Here is a 19342-nt window from a genome sequence, read left to right on the forward strand (position 1 = left end):
GTACATTTGTGCTGCTTTTTCTTAGAAGTGAAATGTGATTCTTTCCATGTATTCATGGAGCTCAGCCTGTTCGCACCGTGACTGCTATTTTTTCATCACAGAAATGTCTAATTTCCTTTTACGTGTTACATGGTAGGAATACTCCTCTTGGTGCCAGAACATAGAGCCAATCTGTAATAGCGGCTCCCACTCTGGCAAACCTGGCACCAACTCTGGAGGCCTTTGGCTTCAGACCTTATTTCATTGACTAAATTCACCTTTTATTTCCCACCCTTAAAGGGGTATTCCAGGAAAAAAAAATCAACTTGCTCCAGAAAGTTAAACAGATTTGTAAATTACTTCTATTAAAAAATCTTAATCCTTTCAGTACTTATGAGTAGGGATCGACCGATTATCGGTATGGCCGATAATCACGATTTTGGGTATTATCGGTATCAGCAATTACCTTGCCGATAAGCCGATAATGCCCCGCCCCCCGCACCGCCCCCACCGCGCCGCGACCGCCACCCCCCCCCCCCGACCCGCCGCGTCGCACCCCCCACCGTGATGCTGGGCGGTATACCGGTATGGATTTTTGCCCATACCGCTATACCGGTCGGGCCCCTCCCCCACCCTCCGAGTCAATAAAAAAATTAAACTTACCCGTAATGGGGGTGGTTCGGGCCATCCATCCTTCCCTCCTGTAGTGTCCGGGGGCGTTCCGGGTGAAGAGTGAACCGGTCCGGGCTGTCCTTCTTCTCCGGCGGTCATCTTCTCCACTCCGGGCAGGCTCCGGCCTAGTACGCTGCATAGACGTCGCTACGCCGTGACGTCAGGTGCGTCGCTGCGCACGGGCATCACTGCGCAGCGGCGTCTATGCAGCGTACTAGGCCGGAGCCTTCCCGGAGTGGAGAAGATGACCGCCGGAGAAGAAGGACAGCCCGGACCGTTGCACCCTTCACCCGGAATGCCCCGGACACTACAGAAGGGAAGGATGGATGGCCCGGACCACCCTGACAGGTAGGGGGAGAGAAGTGGGTGGCGGCGGCGGCCTATGGCCCCGCAAAAGCCACTGCAGATCATTGATTTAAAGCGCCCGCTTTAAATCAATAATCTGCAGCGGTGTCGCAGGGGGTTAAATAGCCGATAACTTATACCGGAATATCGGTATAAGTTATCGGCTATCGGCCCTAAACTGCAACGATTATCGGTATCGGCCCTAAAAAAACGATATCGGTCGATCCCTACTTATGAGCTTCTGAAGTTAAGGTTGTTCTTTTCTGTCTAAGTGCTCTCTGATGACACGTGTCTCGGGAACCGCCCTGTTTAGAAGCAAATCCCCATAGCAAACCTCTTCTAAACTGGGCGGTTCCCGAGACAGGTGTCATCAGAGAGCACTTAGACAGAAAAGAACAACTTTAACTTCAGAAGCTCATAAGTACTGAAAGGATTAAGATTGTTTAATAGAAGTAATTTACAAATTTGTTTAACTTTCTGGAGCCAGTTGATATATAAAAAAAAGTTTTTTCCTGGATAACCCCTTTAACTCCTGGATCTGTATTAAATGGGCTGTGGAAAGGGGATAAATAACTGATAGGTGGGAGTCTGACTGCTGGCCCCCCCACCTTTCATTAGAGCAAAGGTCAGTGGCTCAGTAGGGCTCGTGCTATGCCGCTGCTCTTTTCGCGGTCTATGATACTTCTGAGTATTATTCAATGCTTGGCAATGAACTTGGTATGACTAAGGTTGTGAACTAGCAGCCGAAACGCGTCACCTGGTCTGTACCTGTATTTAAATGGGTTATCCAGGAAAAAACTTTTTTTTTTATATTGGGAACCGCCCAGTTTAGAAGCAAATCCCCATAGCAAACCTCTTCTTCTCTGTGCAGTTCCCGAGACAAGCAGAGATGTCAGCAGAGAGCACTGTTGCCAGACAGAAAACAACAACTCAACTTCAGCAGCTGATAATTATTGAAAGGATTAAGATTTTTTTTATAGAAGTAATTTACAAATCTGTTTAACTTTCTGGATCCAGTTGATATGAAAAAAATAGTTTTTTTTCCTGGAATACCCCTTTAATCTGCAAATAAATCCTCTTGAATTCACCGACTCAAGCGCTGGACCTTTTCGTTTTTGATTGACATTGCCTGGATTTGGTCTGCTCCGGTCTGAGACACTGGGGGCTATAAAGGGAGAGCTGGACACTGCAGCACTTTGGAGTGCTTGGCAATGTACAGGAGTCCCATAGAGAATGATTGGAACAGTGGTCAAGCATGATCGCTACCACTTCATTTATTGGGAGGACAGTTGACTCGGGGTCAGTGGGGGTCCAGCAGTCGGACACAGTCCCCCCCCCCCACCGGCAAACACACACACACACACAATATCAGTTAGTTATACCGTATGGATAAGGAACAATGGTTCATCTTTTGGATAAACCCTTAAGCGCAGACCTAGGAGGTAAGGGCAAGAGGCACTGGCTGATTCATTCAACGAAATAGGGTCCGAAGCCAAAGGCCTTTAGAGTTGGTCATAGGTAAATCTACTTTGGTGCCAGCATTATAGTAAAGAACTTAAATGTTCTAGTATAGGGGTCTAATCAGAGTTGTTTAGGAATAGTATGACAGACTTTGATTAGTGACAGCAATTCTGAATGGACTCCATGCAGAAAGATTGGTCTACCTATCGGCGAAATCCCTTAACAGCCCAAGCTCTGTGAGGTAAAATATAACCTGACAGGGAAGTAGAAAAAACAAGTCTCTTTAATATAGCTATAGCCTACAACGCATTTTGAAAGGACAAACTCTTCTTCAGGGTACGTTCACATGTTCAGGATCCTGCGCAGATTTGATGCGCAGGATTTGTAACTGCCGATTAGAAGTTGTGCTCAGTCATTTAGTTTTCATTGAAATGTGCAGCAGAAAATCCTGCGCATCAAATCCTGCGCATTAAATCTATGTACGTGTGAATGTACCCTCAACAGGTTTCCCTGATTAAGACTTTGGTCCGTAAATAACCCATTGTGTGGTTTGTACACGTTCTATAGAATTTTGAGTGCACAGAATTGGTTCCCACATGACTCATGGCAAGTTTGGGTACTTTCTGGTTCATATGAACATCATTTTTTTTTTTGTGGGGGGGGGGGGTCTTCTGTTGGAATGTAAGCCAGAGCAGAGAAAACTCTGAAAAAAACATCCTGTCTTAGCCATGGACAGCAAGACCCAACACTACAGTCGGGCACAGTTTCTCTGTTGCATTGTTTCTTCGCTGACAGGAGCTGTTGTACCCTATGAAATGTACATTAGTACATTTTTGACAAAAGAAAAAAAATATTTTGAAGGATCACATGGTTATGAGTAGTGTTTGACATCGCCTCCTTAAGAATTGATGTCTTTGATAGTAACAGTACAAATAGTGCTAGAAGGTAGAAGCCTCATTGTACACATGTCAGCCTGACCATTTTTTTCTACGTGTCATAAAATATTTTTTCTAGCATGATAAATTAGCGCAGGCGATTGTCGATTGTAATAATTGAGCTTACGAGCTTTCCTGTCCATGACCTGCTAAACGGAGCTGAATTCTTCTTTGTCGGGGACGAGTCATGAGCTCTGCGCCCCTGGCGCCTCTGACTCTCTCCTCGCAGTCCCTGCGGCTTCTGGTTGTTTATTAATTGGGCCGACATTTTCTTCCTTCCTCTGTCAGATAAAAGGAAGTGGCTTCCACATGCTGGACCTGGTGCTCTGTTCTCAGCCTGAAGAGTTCTGCTCTGTCGGAAACAGGATTGTGTTGTTCTTATGATCTCATACAGCACTGATCCGAAGTACAAAAAGGGCGGCTATGAAAATAAAATGGTATTTTTCTTTTATCTCTCATGCTACCGGGATCTCGTATTTTTCCTGTTTTTATTCTATAAACTTCATTATACTTTCCTGGAAAAAAAAACAACAAAAAAAACACGTTTCAGACTCAGGTTATTGTCTCACTGGCCTCATGGCTGTGCCAGGCTGATCTAAGGCTATGTTCACATCTACATTAGTGCTCTGTTGCAGAATCCATTTAGGGCTGCACTCGCATCAGATTTTGGACATATCACAGCCGGTAAAAGAATTAGAAAACCAGCTCCTGCTGTATCCCCACCAGACCCCTGCCATACCCCATTTATTTCATTGAGCTAGAAGGAGTTAGCTAATGACTCCAGTTCGGTAATTTTCAAACCATATTGTTTTTTTTTTTGTACTAAGAATTATAGTTGTGCAATATCTTGAGGTCCACAGTTTGGAGACCACTGATATATATGAACTAATGTCTCCCTTAGAGAAAAGGGCAATTCTGCAGACTGGCCCCCAAAGATATCCCAGTTCTCCCTAACATCTCCAGACACATTTTATTCCAGCTATGACTCTTGTTTTTTGACTTTGTTTCTCCGATATTGAGTGATGGAGCGAGTGTTAGCGTAGCATGTCGTACGGTGTATAGCTTAGGGAACCTGTGCTGTATATTGTACCGTCATGCTTTGTGCGATTGTAATTTATTGTATGATTTGTATTGACCACTGAATGACGAATAAAGCTCTTTCTGGATCCATCACTTGAGAGAAAATGGAAGAAGAGGAAAGTTACTAGTCTGTGCAAGAATGGTGTTGTAGCTGGTTTGACACTTGAACTACTAAGCAGGGAATGTGAAACCCTCCATAGCCCTAATTCTCCAAACACGGGAGCCTAGTGAAGGAGAATTTCAGTTTTCTATAACTGCTGAAAAAAGGGGTACTCCACTGGCCCACCGTCCGGAACATTTTGTTCCAAACGCTGGGTACGGGCTGCGAGGTTGAGACGTCACGGCCACACCCCTTGTGAAGTCACGTCACACTCCCTCAATGCAAGTCTATGAGACATCACGGCCACACCCCTTGTGACGTCACGTCACACTCCCTCAATGCAAGTCTATGGGAGGGGGCGTGGCGGCTGCCACGCCACCTCCCATAGACTTGCATTGAGGGGGTGTGACGTGACATCACAAGGAGTGTGGCCATGACTTCACGACCCCAGCAGCCCGCACCCAGCGTTCGGAACAAAATGTTCCGGGAGCTGGCCAGTGGAGTACCCCTTTAAAAGGTTGAATACAAAATAATTGGTGAAGTCCTAAGGCCCATGGAGCCAGGAACATTACATCTCTGGATTCACATTTTGGTTTGAGGCACATAGCTTTCTGTCTTGTCAGTCTAACGACCTGAAGAAGACGACATGGAAATGATGCAATAACCATTAAAGAGCAAAAAAGCAAACAGTTCACCTCCCTGCTTCAATGCACATTGGCAGCATCCTGGTATTGTTGATGGACTCGTGCCAGGCACCTCTTATGTTCTCACAAGATGTCCTGCGTGTTCACATCTGATATATCAGTGGAGTTCTTAAGAGAAACAGTCATCTAATTTGGCATAAAAAAAAAAGACCAAAGTTCTTAAGATATTACACACTACATAAAACATTTGCACTTTCTCATGGCATTGTTGAGACAGCTGCTTCTATGTTCAAGAACAAATATATGGACTAAAAAGACAGTGAATAATAATGCGTCAATACCTTTGGATTACATCACTGAAGGTGACTGCTGTGCTGGAGAGTGGAGGAAGCCATATGATCCCTAGTTGTTACTCTTCTCTTTCGATTGCATGGGTGGGTCTCCATCGGCTCCATTTAGCAGCCACATCTGGTTTGTCTATGGACATTACATGGCTGTGTACTGGATTTTATACACATTTTTGCAAAATGTCCCAAGATTTGAATTTAAATAGAATAGATAAGTAAAATTAAAAAAACTGAGAAAAACAAGCTGCCGAGCACTCACCTCTAACAATCTTCAATCTTTATTAGGTCAAATGGAGACAGGTTCCTGGCAGTAGAAAAATGAAAAAAAGGAGGCCTCGTGAACGCCCAACCATGCCGCGGCCCCTTTTTTTCATTTTTCTACTGCCAGGAACCTGTCTCCATTTTAATGACCTAATAAAGTTTGAAGATTTTTAGAGGTGAGTGCTCGGCAGCTAATTTTTCTCCGTTTTTTTATTTTCCTCATGCTGTATTTTCTTAGCTCCTTGCACCCCTCAGATTGCTATGACTTCCCAATATCTATATGATTAATTTCAGTTTGCTCAGTTAGCGTCCAGTGGTGCCATCCGCATCTTCCCTCAACATATGCCTCTTAGAATAGATAAGTATGTTATCAGTGGGGTCCGACCACTGGGACACCCATAGGATCACACAAACACTTGTGAGACAAGGGAATCCTGTTTTTAAGATCGGTGGAGGTCCCTGTGGTTCGACCTTTACCAATCAACTGCTTATCATCTATACCATAGGTAGGTGACAAGCATACATTTTGGGATAGCCCCCATAAAATGTTGTATTGTAATTAAAATTGTATTTAAATTAAACGATCATCGCAATACATCTAATTTACTGAGATAGGGGAATTTATCATATTATTTCGAAATCATAAATCACAATTGTACTGTTTTCAGCATTTTTTTTTGCTTGTGTAGTCCTCTTATTGTCAGTGTGGTATTGTCTCAGCAGCTTCTGACTCACCCCCCCCCTCCTTACAGGAAGTTGTGTAGTCTAGAGCTCTGAATCGGGATTGGCATCTCGCGGGACCTTATAAAAGAAATGACATGCACGGGCGGTAATGAGGTTGATGCAAGCAGGATTGTGCGGCCACAGAACATACTGGGGGTCTCACAAAATCCTGCACAGTCCCGCAAACCTCCCAAATGGCACAGGGTGCTGATGAAATGGCACAGGGGTGTGGAAATTTAAAGAAAAGACTACTTGTCCATGGGACTAAAGCGGAACACAATCTTCTTGTCCCTCAAGAAAATCTACAGGTACTTGTCCTGGTAGATAAAATAATTTCAAACAAAATAGTACGTAAATAATGTCTTTATTCATTTCTGCACTTTCATTTTTCCTCCTCGCCCTATAATAGCCATAACTCTTATTTTTCTATCTACAGACCCATATGAGGCTTGTTTTTTGCAGAGCCAAGTATACTTTGTAATGACACCTTTCATTTTTCCCTAACTTATGCTCTGAAGCAAAAATAAATAATGTGTAAGGTGAAATTGAAAAAAATGCTAATTAGTTTTTTTTTGTTTTTTTTCGCCATTCACCTTGTGGTCAAACCTACATATTATTTTGATACTTTAGGTCGGCCTGATAACACCAATACCAAATTTGTTTAGTTTCCTTCATGTTTTAATAATTACTATAATTTTTTTACTTTTTAATAAAAATAAAAAAATCGGACTTTTTGAACACTTTATTGCTTAATTTTTTCCGGGATATGATGTTATAAACAAAAAACGTCATTTACCGTACGGGATATAAAATGTTATTTTTTAATAGTTCAGACAATTACGCACGCGCTGATGCCAAATATGTTTATTTTTATTATGTTTACATATTTTTATATGGAAAAGGGGGGTGATATGAACTTTTAATATGGAAGGGGTTAATGGGTGTATTTAAACTTTTATTAAACTTTCTTTATTTAAATATATTTTTTAGGAGGAATAATTTACATTCCTCATACAGATCTATGCAGTTCTATTGAACTCCATTGTTCTGTGTTCATCTTGTTGAGCCTGCTCAAGGCAGGCTCAATCAAATGCAGATCTATCGGGGCTGCCATGAATGCAGAGGTAAGCCCTCCGGCTACCTCCACAGGGGAACGCTGCGGGGGGGCTATCCACCCCCGCTAGGTCGCCAGGGATGGTTAAAAGATCCCTTTAGACACCGCTGTCAACTTTGACAGTGGTGATCTAAAGAGTTAATAGGCAGCCACAGCCAGACTATTAGTAGCGGCCCCTGGCTAATGAAATCAGCCGTGGGTCGCCAAGTATGAAGAAGGCTCGAGTCAGGAGCCCACTCCATACACCCTTAGCGTCAGTGTGAGGTGCAGAGTTTTGTCCCATGCAAGTCTGCATCTGCTCCTGCATCTCTCTCTCTTTCTCTCTCTCTCCTTAGTTTCAGGTGCTGCACATCGTGTATCTTCACAGCATAGACAATTGCCTTCAGATGACCCCAAAGATAAAAGTCTAAGGGGGTCAGATCGGGAGACCCTGGAGGCCATTCAACTGGCCCATGATGGCCAATCCACTTTCCAGGAAACTAATCATCTAGGAATGCTCGGACCTGACACCCATAATGTGGTGGTGCACCATCTCTCTCTCTCTCTCTCTCTCTCTCTCTCTCGCTCCATAGTTTCAGGTGCTGCACATCTCGTATCTTCACAGCATAGACAATTGCTTCAGATGACCCAAAGATAAAAGTCTAAGGGGGTCAGATCGGGAGACCTTGGGGGCCATTCAACTGGCCCGCGACGACCAATCCACTTTCCAGGAAACGGCTCATCTAGGATTGCTCAGACCTGACACCCATAATGTGATGCTGCACCATCCTGCTGGAAAAACTCAGGGAACGTGCAGCTTCAGTGCATAAAGAGGGAAACACATCATCATGTAGCAATTTCACATATCCAGTGGCCTTGAGGTTTCCATTGATGAAGAATGGCCCCACTATCTTTGTACCCCATATACCACACCATACCATCAATTCTTGTGTTCCAACAGTCTTGGAGGTATCCAAGCAAGATACAGCTCACTCCTGCAATGCGCACACCTGTGTCTCGGACCTGCCGGCACCGCCCCGGCTTCCACAGTAAATCCAACACAAACGAATGTCCAGCACTTGGTATGCGAATAAAATAATCTTCGTTTATTGAAGTTGCACAGGACAAACAGGTACAAGTGGTCTTTCTGACGCGTTTCGCGCTTAGATGCGCTTAGTCATAGAATAAAGACTTCACATTAAAGACACATTAAAATAGTATTTGTGAGCAATCACGTGACTGATAGAAATCAGATATGTTGGAAAATGTGGTCCGGATTTTCTCTGGTACTTTCTCCGGGTTTTATTCACATTATGGTCCATCACTAATTAATACATACTATATTTTTAGATAAAAGACACACCGGGAAGATATATAAGATAGAGATATATGTATTGAGATCTTAGTCCTCATATTGTTATCAATGTGTTATTATGCTAGAAAACTGTTTTATAATATAAATCCCTTCCAATAAAGAGTTTTATATTTATTCATCAAAAAGGGGTTAATGAATTATATTTATACTATAAACCCAATAAGTAATAATTTTAATAAACAGTGATTAAATCCAATCTTCGATTCAATCCATCTGGATGTATCGTTTTAAGACAAAACATCCAGAAAGTTTCCCTGTTTAGCAAGTGTTTTGTAAGATCTCCCCCTCTTGGATGTTTTTTAACCCTCTCTATACCTTTGACGATCAGGGTGTCAGTGTTACCTCCATGAGATTCACTAAAGTGTTTGGTTAGGGCAGATACCCCTACCTTCATGCCCTTGGTATCTGAAATATGTCTGCGGACACGGACTTTTAATTGATTACTGGTAGATCCCACATATTGCAGTCTGCATTGTGTGCAGGCTGCAAGATATACTACATATTCCGTACTACAATTTATGTAGCTTAATATTGGATATGATATATTTGTAGTATAAGATGTAAAATGGTCTGTTTTTTCCATATAATTACATGTTATACATCTGCCGTGTCCACAGCCCACATTTCCTTTATATTTCAGCCAATTTGTATTGCCCTGTTCAGACTTGGGTTTACTGCTAAATAAGCTGGGTGAAAGCACTGACCCCAATGTTTGGCCTCTTCTAGGGATTACATTAATACCACCCGTGATGACTTCTCTCAATACTGTATCTACTTCAAGAACCGGTAGGTATTTAGTTACAATTTGTTTGATAGTAGAAAACTGTGCACTATATGCAGTTACGAACGTGGGTTTTTTCTTTTTTACAGAGTTTTTGTTCTCATTCTCATTTTTATTTTTACTTATTACCAGAGTGTTCCTATCTCTATCATATGCTCGCTTGTTAGCTATGTCTAGATTATTTTTTGTGTAGCCCCTTTCACTCATTCTTTGATTAAGTTGTTTCATTTCATCTAGAAAAATGGTATTGGACGTACAGTTTCTTTTAGTACGGCACAGTTCTCCATATGGGATGTTCCGTACCACATGTTTCGGGTGACATGATGTAGCCATTAACACAGAATTAGTCGCAGTATCTTTGCGATACGGTCTGAACATGACCCTATCATTATCCACATATAAGGTTACATCTAGAAAATTTATTTTTTCTTTATTTAATTGTACAGTGAACTGTAGATTTAGATCATTATTGTTAATATAATGAACAAATTGTTCAAACTGACTGTCTGTACCCTTCCATACCATGAGTAGGTCGTCTATATAACGCCCCACCCACTGTATGCACTCATGAAAAGGATTATTTTCTGTAAAAATATAATTGATTTCCCAAAATATCATATACAAATTTGCCAACGATGGCGAGTACTTAGCCCCCATCGGAGCTCCCCTGGCCTGAAGGAAAAACTTCTCATCAAACATAAAAAAATTGTGTTTTAATAAAAAATCTACTGCCAATACGAGAAATTCCTTCAGGACAGGGGAGTATGTACTAAATTGATCTAAACAAAAAGTGAGTGCATCTAATCCTTTATCCCATGGTATGGAAGGGTACAGAGCGACTACATCACATGTCACCCAAGTGTAACTTTTGTCCCATTGCATATTTTCTAGCATCATGATTGTGTGCCCCGTGTCTTTTATATACGTTGGGGTGATTTTTGTTAAGGATTGGAGGTGAAAATCCACCCATTCGCCCAACCTTTCCACAAGGGACCCTATACCCGCCACAATAGGTCTTAAAGGTGGGGGGAAGAGTCCCTTGTGGACCTTGGGCAATGAGTGAAACACAGGGACTGTCGGATTTTCTACATACAGGAATTTTTCCAATTTCTCAGTTAAGACACCCATCTCCACCCCCTCTTTCAGTATCTTTTTTAATTTACATTTTATCCATTGTATCGGATTTTCCTTTAATTTTCTATAGATGCTCACATTAGGACATTATGGATATAAAAAGAAATAAATTCAGTCGAGATACAAATGATTACAAAAAGGATCAGGTGTTTTCATGGTTCATGGATAAAGATAATAATAATGGACATAACCCTCGTTCCATTTTAAGAAAGTCAAAGAAACATAAAAAACGCAACAATAAAAACAAGAATAATGCCGCAAGACGTGTCAGTTTTTCTGATGTAGACACGTCCCAAGATGACTTTCACCATGGACTGTCAAGTGCATCTTCCGTGGACTCTATCTCCATGACTCAAAGAGATCCTGAGTCAATGGGAGCAAAACCCAAGGTTCACCCAAACGGGGCGCGAGACGAGCGGGGCGCAAACATAAGAGGGGAAGAAAGATACCCCTTGCGCTCACTTGTAACACGCAGGACATTCCCGTGCTAAACTTATCAGCTTGTATATTAACAGAAAGTCAAATATCCCTTCTTAGTAAGGGTTTGAATTTCGTTCCAACCCATAGATTTAATTTGTTTAAAACTATATTAGATGTCAATAAATTTGCAAGAGAACTGACGTTGCGGAGACACTTTTTTTCCAACAGCATAGAGGAGAGCTTAAATGATGATGAGAGCAATTATGTTGCAGATATAAATATGTGTGTAAATTTCACAGATCAGAAAAATTTGCTTAGTCTTAGGTTGTTGGAGGGAGAGTCTCTTAGCACGTCAGATAAAATTGAAGGACGTAAGTTCCATACCACCAACCCTGATTTCTATCCTGTGGCTTCCCGCTCTGAAGCCCTGGATAGATATCAGGAGTTGGTGGAAAAGGATCTGGTAGATTTGTACGGATCTAGCATCGAGAAAAATGGTATGGGCAATCTAAACAAGGCAGAAAAGATAGCGCTTAAACAACTCACTGATAACAATTATATAGTTGTACGCAATGCTGATAAGGGGGGCAATATCATAGTTCTCGATGCTGATCTCTATGCTAAATTGAACCTCGAAATGTTGGAAAATGTGAGCATCTATAGAAAATTAAAGGAAAATCCGATACAATGGATAAAATGTAAATTAAAAAAGATACTGAAAGAGGGGGTGGAGATGGGTGTCTTAACTGAGAAATTGGAAAAATTCCTGTATGTAGAAAATCCGACAGTCCCTGTGTTTCACTCATTGCCCAAGGTCCACAAGGGACTCTTCCCCCCACCTTTAAGACCTATTGTGGCGGGTATAGGGTCCCTTGTGGAAAGGTTGGGCGAATGGGTGGATTTTCACCTCCAATCCTTAACAAAAATCACCCCAACGTATATAAAAGACACGGGGCACACAATCATGATGCTAGAAAATATGCAATGGGACAAAAGTTACACTTGGGTGACATGTGATGTAGTCGCTCTGTACCCTTCCATACCATGGGATAAAGGATTAGATGCACTCACTTTTTGTTTAGATCAATTTAGTACATACTCCCCTGTCCTGAAGGAATTTCTCGTATTGGCAGTAGATTTTTTATTAAAACACAATTTTTTTATGTTTGATGAGAAGTTTTTCCTTCAGGCCAGGGGAGCTCCGATGGGGGCTAAGTACTCGCCATCGTTGGCAAATTTGTATATGATATTTTGGGAAATCAATTATATTTTTACAGAAAATAATCCTTTTCATGAGTGCATACAGTGGGTGGGGCGTTATATAGACGACCTACTCATGGTATGGAAGGGTACAGACAGTCAGTTTGAACAATTTGTTCATTATATTAACAATAATGATCTAAATCTACAGTTCACTGTACAATTGAATAAAGAAAAAATAAATTTTCTAGATGTAACCTTATATGTGGATAATGATAGGGTCATGTTCAGACCGTATCGCAAAGATACTGCGACTAATTCTGTGTTAATGGCTACATCATGTCACCCGAAACATGTGGTACGGAACATCCCATATGGAGAACTGTGCCGTACTAAAAGAAACTGTACGTCCAATACCATTTTTCTAGATGAAATGAAACAACTTAATCAAAGAATGAGTGAAAGGGGCTACACAAAAAATAATCTAGACATAGCTAACAAGCGAGCATATGATAGAGATAGGAACACTCTGGTAATAAGTAAAAATAAAAATGAGAATGAGAACAAAAACTCTGTAAAAAAGAAAAAACCCACGTTCGTAACTGCATATAGTGCACAGTTTTCTACTATCAAACAAATTGTAACTAAATACCTACCGGTTCTTGAAGTAGATACAGTATTGAGAGAAGTCATCACGGGTGGTATTAATGTAATCCCTAGAAGAGGCCAAACATTGGGGTCAGTGCTTTCACCCAGCTTATTTAGCAGTAAACCCAAGTCTGAACAGGGCAATACAAATTGGCTGAAATATAAAGGAAATGTGGGCTGTGGACACGGCAGATGTATAACATGTAATTATATGGAAAAAACAGACCATTTTACATCTTATACTACTAATATATCATATCCAATATTAAGCTACATAAATTGTAGTACGGAATATGTAGTATATCTTGCAGCCTGCACACAATGCAGACTGCAATATGTGGGATCTACCAGTAATCAATTAAAAGTCCGTGTCCGCAGACATATTTCAGATACCAAGGGCATGAAGGTAGGGGTATCTGCCCTAACCAAACACTTTAGTGAATCTCATGGAGGTAACACTGACACCCTGATCGTCAAAGGTATAGAGAGGGTTAAAAAACATCCAAGAGGGGGAGATCTTAGAAAACACTTGCTAAACAGGGAAACTTTCTGGATGTTTTGTCTTAAAACGATACATCCAGATGGATTGAATCGAAGATTGGATTTAATCACTGTTTATTAAAATTATTACTTATTGGGTTTATAGTATAAATATAATTCATTAACCCCTTTTTGATGAATAAATATAAAACTCTTTATTGGAAGGGATTTATATTATAAAACAGTTTTCTAGCATAATAACACATTGATAACAATATGAGGACTAAGATCTCAATACATATATCTCTATCTTATATATCTTCCCGGTGTGTCTTTTATCTAAAAATATAGTATGTATTAATTAGTGATGGACCATAATGTGAATAAAACCCGGAGAAAGTACCAGAGAAAATCCGGACCACATTTTCCAACATATCTGATTTCTATCAGTCACGTGATTGCTCACAAATACTATTTTAATGTGTCTTTAATGTGAAGTCTTTATTTTATGACTAAGCGCATCTAAGCGCGAAACGCGTCAGAAAGACCACTTGTACCTGTTTGTCCTGTGCAACTTCAATAAACGAAGATTATTTTATTCGCATACCAAGTGCTGGACATTCGTTTGTGTTGGATTAACAGTCTTGGAGGGATCTATCCAATGTGGGTTAGTGTCAGACCAATAGCGGTGGTTTTGTTTGTTAACTTCACCATTCACATAAAAGTTTCCTCATTACTGAACAAAATCTTCTGCGTAAACTGAGGGTCCTGTTCACATTTTTGTTTTGCCCATTCTGCAGCACCTGAAACTACAGATACTGGAAGCCTGTGCTAGCATTTCTCCTGCAGTGTATATAGTAGTATATAGCAGTGTATACGGATACTGGAAGCCTGTGCTAGCATTTCTCCTGCAGTGTATATAGTAGTATATAGCAGTGTATACGGATACTGGAAGCCTGTGCTAGCATTTCTCCTGCAGTGTATATAGTAGTATATAGCAGTGTATACGGATACTGGAAGCCTGTGCTAGCATTTCTCCTGCGGTGTATATAGTAGTATATAGCAGTGTATACGGATACTGGAAGCCTGTGCTAGCATTTCTCCTGCGGTGTTGCTATCAGTGTGTGAAGAGTGGGAGAAGAGGGTTGCATTGACAATCCAACACAATGGGCAGCACATTGAACTTGTAAATAACTCATGAAAGAATAAAGTTATGTTAAAACCAAGCACATCATTGTTTTTCTTGTGAAATTCCCTATGTTTGTTGTGTCACATGACCCTCTTCCTATTGAAAAAACAAAAGTTGGATTCAAAATGGCTGACTTCAAAATGGCCGCCATGGTCACCTCCCATCTTGAAAAGTTTTCCCGCTCACATATACTAATGTGCCTCAAACAGGAAGTTAATATCACAAACCATTCCCATTTTATTAAGGTGTATCCGTATAAATGGCCCACCCTGTATATTGAAGTGTGTATGAGTTCACCTATGTACATTAATATGTACAATAATATGCATGTGCATGGAGACTGAACAGTCTCTTATCTATAAACATGCCGCAGCGTTCTTTGTTATGATCCGCAGTCGTGGGTTTATTATGATATAAAACAAACATGTCATAAGTGAATGATTCCCTATGCACATAAGCTTTGAGGTGGCAACTCTGCCTGAACAGGTCAAGTCTGTATGTGCCAAAACATATAGACAATAGTGGAGACTACGTCATATCCGTTATAGAGGAATTACATAACAAACTAATCCCAGATGCTGAGCGCCGCTTAATGCCATAGGTTTAGTATTTGAGCATCGTTCTGGGACTAGGAAAGAGAACAAGTCCCCATAGACACATAGACTGGAACTGAATGCACACAAGGAGTCATGGTATAGAGCATTGGTCTCCAAACTGCAGACCTCCAGCTGTATCAAAACTACAACTCCCAGCATGCCCGGACAGCATGCTGGAAGTTGTAGTTTTGAAACAGCTACAACTCTTTGGAGGTTTGGATGTAGACAGTTCTAATTGCTGCAGCTGGAAATTGCATTTTTGAAATCTGAGATGTTTAAATTATCTGTTAAACAAACTCAGACTGGGACTGCTGCAATGCCACTGCCACAGAGGACCCCTAGAAATGCAGATGGGTTACTGTAGGTTCTGGAAGACTTAACATTTTGAATAGAAGACATGTCCCACAGTCTGTGGTTCTCCATAATTCATTTGCAGCACTCTCAGAATGTAAGGGCAACATGGATATTGGCTCAAGAGCAGAGGGTGAGGAACCATCGACTCTTATGTCTAATGTATGCAAAACTGCAGCCAAGGAGTAAAAGATAAAGTAAAGTTTGAAAGGAAGCAGCTGTTGCTGGGTGATTCAATCTTAAGAAGTGTGGAGCTTAAGGAAAATGGTTTTGTGAGATGTCTCCCGGGTGTTACTGCTAGAAGAGCTAGTAGTTGTATTCTTAATATTGTCAAGCAAGCAAAGCAGGAAGGGGACATGGATGTTCTTGTCCATCTAGGGACAAATTACCTGGCTTGCAATTAAGTTTCAGAGATGAAGGAATCTTTTATTACCCTTGGTAATGATGTACAGGATTTTGCATCCACTGTTTCATTTTCTAAAGTTCTGCCTGGGCATAACGTTCAGAATGATAGGCAGAGGCGCATTAAGGAGTTCAATTTATGGCTTAGTAAATGGTGTCAAGAGCAAGGATTTGGCTTTGTGTCTCATGATAGCTCTACTTGGAACAATTTCAAGAATTTGCTAAGGAGTATTTAGACTAGGAAGGAGGATGGGGCAAAAGAGTTAAAATCCATGAGTCCAATTGTCCCTCGAAACAATGCCAGAATATGCCAGTAGCACAAAGGTTAAGAAATGACAAGATTAGAGTCCTGTCTACAAATTCCCGCAGTTTAGGTAATAAAATGAAGTTGGGTCAATAATGGCATCTGAGAATGTAGATTTAGTGGCTGTTACTGAGACATGGTTTAATGAAAGTAATGACTGGGACATATCTATACCAGGGTACTCTTTATACAGAAGAGACAGAGAAGGCAAGAAAGGAGGAGGAGTGGCTATAAATGAGAAAGATAGCATAAAATCTAACCTAATACGAGTTAGTGAGGCAAACATAGAGTCAGTTTGGGTTACGTTGCAGTTTGGTAATCAGACAGGTACTTGTGTAGATGTGATATATAGACCACCTGGCCAAGTTAAAGAATTAGATGATACTACTAGTTGAAGAAATATCTAAAATTACAATGAAAGGAGAAGTTATTATTATGCGAGACTTCAATCTTCCGGATATAAACTGGAAAACCAAAATAGCTAGTTCTCCCTGGAGTACAGATATTCTAAATTCCCTACAACAAGTGGTTGAGGAGCCAACCCGGAGGGAGGCCATTTTGGATTTGGTATTCACAAATGGGGATTTGGTATATGATGTTATTGTAGGTGAAAGCTTGGGATCTAGTGATCACGAGTCAGTGTGGTTTAATATAAGAACAGTGAAGGAGTCACACCACACAAAAACTAAAGTTTTAGATTTTAGAAAAACAGACTTTAAAAAAATGAGATTAGTCATAAATGAGTCCCTATCAGACTGGACCGGATTACATGGAGTCCAGGAGAAATGGGACTACTTAAAAGACGCTTTATTGAAGGCAACAGAAAATTGCGTTAGACTTGTCAGTAAAAGCAGTAAAAGGAAGAGACACTATGGTACTCAGCAGAAGTGGCCAAAATCATAAAAAACAAAAAACTAGCATTTAGTAATTATAAAACAACCCAGACCAATGAAGATAGGGAAATCTACAAGACTAGGCAGAAAGAGGCCAAGCAAGTTATAAGAACTTCTAAAGCGCAGGCAGAAGAAAAACTAACTCAGTCTGTGAAAAAAGGGGATAAGACATTCTTCAGATATATAAATGAAAAAAGGAAATTAAAACAAGGAATAACTAAATTAAAAATGAAGGAAGGTATGTAGTAAAGTGTAACCTATACACATGAGGGATCATAGTACAGTGGTCCCTCAACATACGATGGTAATCCGTTCCAAACGACCCATCGTTTGTCGAATCCATCGTATGTTGAGGGATCCGTGCAATGTAAAAGTGCATTAAATACTCACCTGTCCCTGCCGCTCCGGACCGCGTCCTCACCGCTCCCGATGGTCTCCCAGGGCTCCCGATGGGGTCCCGCTGCTCCGGCGTCTTCTTCTGGGTCCTCCGGCATCTTCCGCATCTTCACCGGGGTCCGGGCTTCGCTTTCTGGTGACGTTATTACGTTGTTGCGCCGGGATGGCGTGCGCAGCTACGTAATAACGACACCGGAAAGCGAGGCCCAGACCCCGAAGAGGACCCGGAGTAGCAGGGATAGGTAAGTGAACCTGCTGGGGCACATTACACTGCTATCCGACAGCAGCTTAAGCATTTTGCGCTGTCGTATAGCAGTTAATGCGATGGCCCCGACATATAAAAGCATCGTATGTCGATGCTGACATCGACATGCGATGGCCTCTGTCGATTTGATCATATGTCGGGGCCATCGCATGTTGGGGGGTCACTGTATAAAGTGTAACCTATACACATGGAGGATCATATAATAAAGTGTAACCTATACACATGAGGGATCATATAGTATAAAGTGTAACCTATACACATGGAGGATCATATAATAAAGTGTAACCTATACACACAAGGGATCATATAGTATAAAGTGTAACCTATACACATGAGGGATCATATAGTATAAAGTGTAACCTATACACATGAGGGATCATATAGTATAAAGTGTAACCTATACACATGAGGGATCATAGTATAAAGTGTAACCTATATACACAAGGGATCATATAGTATAAAGTGTAACCTATACACACAAGGAATCATAGTATAAAGTGTAACCTATTCACAAAACCTAGATGTATGTGCAAATATACATACTGTACGTATAAATGCTGTCAAAATATAATAGACTTGTTATCCTGTAAGTTGTGTGGACATTGACCCCTTTATCATTTATAGTCCATTAAAAAATGCTGTAGATTTGGGAGGCACTTACCAGGAATTCCAAGAAACAGTCAGATGAAGCTCCTATACAGGTGTGAAACGGCTGTAACCTCGCCTCTATGTGTAATGGCATCTGGATTGTAACCCAGTAATCTGTGCTGTTTGCTAACCGCTAATAAAGAAAAGTTTCTTGAAATTCCCGGTGAGTGCATCTGTGTCTTTATGACCTCTTATTCCAGTGTACTGTGTGTAGATGCTATAATTGTTCGTAACTGTGCCGACTGCTGTGTCTACTTTGCTTATACAGTGGTCCCTCAAGTTACAATATTATTCGGTTCCAGGACGACCATTGTATGTTGAGACCATAACTCCATGGAAACCTGATAATTGCTTCTGAAGCCACCAAAATGTCATCCAAAAATAGGAAAAAGTGAGGATTAAACAAATATAAGTAACTAATACACATAAAGAAAGTCCTTACATATAAAAGTAAGAAAGATCTGCTGGGAGCTGTAATCACTGTCTATATAGAGGACAGGAGCTTCTTCAGGGTCCTGTACAGAACACAGGGTCCTAAAAAAGTAACATGGAGCCGCCCTCACCTGGTGTCCAAAGGAGCAGCTAACCCTGACACAGGTAAAGATGAGTACAGAACATGT

At 41.0% G+C, this 19342-nt stretch overlaps 1 protein-coding gene and 1 long non-coding RNA gene across 3 annotated transcripts in view; one reads left to right on the top strand and one right to left on the bottom strand.

Annotated features, from left to right (window-relative positions):
• NSMCE2 (NSE2 (MMS21) homolog, SMC5-SMC6 complex SUMO ligase) overlaps nucleotides 1–19342 on the top strand; it is a 335532-nt gene that overhangs the window by 156513 nt on the left and 159677 nt on the right. The window lies entirely within an intron of this gene.
• On the bottom strand, nucleotides 2542–18832 carry LOC130274419 (uncharacterized). Its single transcript, XR_008844362.1, has 3 exons — nucleotides 18736–18832; nucleotides 5268–5402; nucleotides 2542–3907 (listed from the first exon to the last, which is right to left on the bottom strand). It is a non-coding gene; the product is annotated as an uncharacterized LOC130274419 (long non-coding RNA).

The sequence above is a fragment of the Hyla sarda genome, chromosome 5 (genome assembly GCF_029499605.1).
Source record: "Hyla sarda isolate aHylSar1 chromosome 5, aHylSar1.hap1, whole genome shotgun sequence".
Taxonomy (NCBI): domain Eukaryota; kingdom Metazoa; phylum Chordata; class Amphibia; order Anura; family Hylidae; genus Hyla; species Hyla sarda.